Below are 2,446 nucleotides of genomic sequence, written 5' to 3'. Positions count from 1 at the left end.
TAGTCCTCGCTATGACAAAGAACCCTGCAATGACACAGAGAACCAGTGAAAGGAAATAGCAGTGAATTACAAGAAAAATCCAGGAACACCTGTTATTGCTTCCTCTATCAAAGTGCGGTTTGTTTCAGTTTATGCGTATGCCATTTGGCTTGATTGCGTTCAATAAAGTTAGGAAAAAGTTTTTACACCATTTAAATTCCTCTGCCAATTCTCTCTCTTGGAGGGAACATTTGAAACTATGCAGCCAACAAAGGGCACACTGAAGCCCTTTGAATTGAAGCCACTTTGTTGAAAAAGCAATTAGGTGACCTGCAGGGACTCATCCTTTTCAACTCGTTTCGTGCTCCATTGGGATCGGCTTTGCGGAACAGGATGATGGGTTTCCTCTGAGCTGGTGAGTCAAATCCAAGGACCCCACTCTGAGATAACGTTGTGAGGACCCATTGCAATGACTTGTAAAAATTTTTATTCTAGCCTCAGCTGTGTTTCCCTCTCTGAAAACCTTAATAACTTACCTAAATAACAGTCCAGTGATCCTTCAAGTAGTTTCAAAATGTTCACTTCTGCACTTGCAAAACTTTTCAGTCATTTGTATTTAAATCCAAAGGGTTTTACCTGCACCTTGGGGAGCTTGCAATGCTTTGGTAAAGGCTTAAATTCTCTGATAAGCCCATTTCCATCACCCAGCCCTGAGAGTGGAAACTGAACAATTCACAAGTTCTGGTTCAGTCACTAGCACCAGCTCAGAGGGATAGGTCCTAATGCCATTCCAATCAGGCTTTCAGAACAGTACATTTAATCTTATTTCACGCTGATAAATTGCAAATGATGAGAAGTAAATAATGACAGTAATTCTCAAATAGTCTAATTTAGTTTAAGATTATTGACAATACTATCATGTTTACTACCTTTTTGAATGCTCCCTTAACAAAAACATAATATAAACTGTGCGTACGTCATCTGAAAATTAAATTTCAGAAGGAGAGAAATACAGCACTTCTGCTGTTAATGCTCTAGGATCAGTATATTTTTAATTACCCTGACCTTTCCAAATATTTTTGCTACAAGTCATTGTCCATCAAGTTGTTTTAGTCAACAAATAGGTAATTGTACAACTTTGCTAATTGGCTATGCAATATTTTCCTTCTCATGTGTGATGCAGAACTAGAAGCACATGGTCATTTGCTAGATGTCTCATTTCGTCTGATGTGACTGCAAGCCTTTTGTCACCCACGCAGGGTCTCAGATACAAAGAGCTAGGGGTGCTGCATCTGTTTGGGATCTCATAAGATCACCGGAAGTCATTTCTTATTCCTAACAACCTGTCAACGTTGTTGCCTGGTGACTGTGGAGACAACTGTGACTAATAAGCAAGTCATAGACCAACCATTGTAATAACTATCATATAGCTCTCCATTCACATTGACCGTAAATGACAAATTTAGAAAGCTAGAGTGTTAATGATTACAATGCACTGTATGTCTTTTGGACCAGCATACAGTATTAACCAATCAAGTTTTCATATATTTTTATTACTTTGTGTTTACCCAGTTAACAACAGTTTACCATGGGGTGAGCTGTAAAAGTTCAGGCTGTTATCTAAAAAAATAATCAAAAGTGAAATTCCATCCTGAGAAAAAAGTGGTTTGGATTTCTTTGGTGAAACATCTTTTCACTTCACTAATGTACAATTAAGGCAGGAAGAAGCAATTAAAGAGTGTCGACAAAGTGCTTTCCATCATGTTCTTATTATCTAATAATTAGAAGTCTATTGGATATCCTGTAAAGGCCTATTATTTATTCGCCAGCGATGCATGTAGGAATCACTTATGTAATTGCTCTAGACACATCCATGAGTATAGCACATTGTATATAACCTACTTCTCACAGGAAGGCCTTTATGTTGGTTGTAGTTATCTTACTTTAGTAGTTTTGATTAGAAGAAACTAACAGTGAGGGGACACAAAATACTGGAAATACCACAGGAGAGAACTCAACTAACCATAATAACCGAAGTAACCAACCAAATAACTATGAAAATTACCACAGAGCTTAATCAACGCATTTGTATCTCAACCTCAGATATACAGGGAAGTTTCACAAAACTGGTGTTTATGACTGAGCTATATTTGAGTTACATGCAAAGGCAACATGAAATAATGGTTAATCTGGAGTAATGACCTTTTTCTTGAGCAGCAGAATAAAGAAATATGACTGATAAAAATCTTTTTCTTTTTCCTACATATGCATGGGTTTATGTGTGAAGGCAGCCGAAATACTTTTAACCCACAATGCCTGCTGACAGCTGTTAAACATTAAATTTGATTTTTGGAATGGATTGACGTTTCAGTGGAATATGCAGCTATTTTTTTTCTCAGATAATTGTACTGTGTTGCATATTAAGCAATTTAACCTGAGCAGATGCATCCTATGGTCTTTTTTTTTC

Source organism: Scleropages formosus, chromosome 9 (genome assembly GCF_900964775.1).
Source record: "Scleropages formosus chromosome 9, fSclFor1.1, whole genome shotgun sequence".
In the NCBI taxonomy this organism is placed as follows: domain Eukaryota; kingdom Metazoa; phylum Chordata; class Actinopteri; order Osteoglossiformes; family Osteoglossidae; genus Scleropages; species Scleropages formosus.
Note: the sequence above shows the minus strand (reverse complement) of the source record.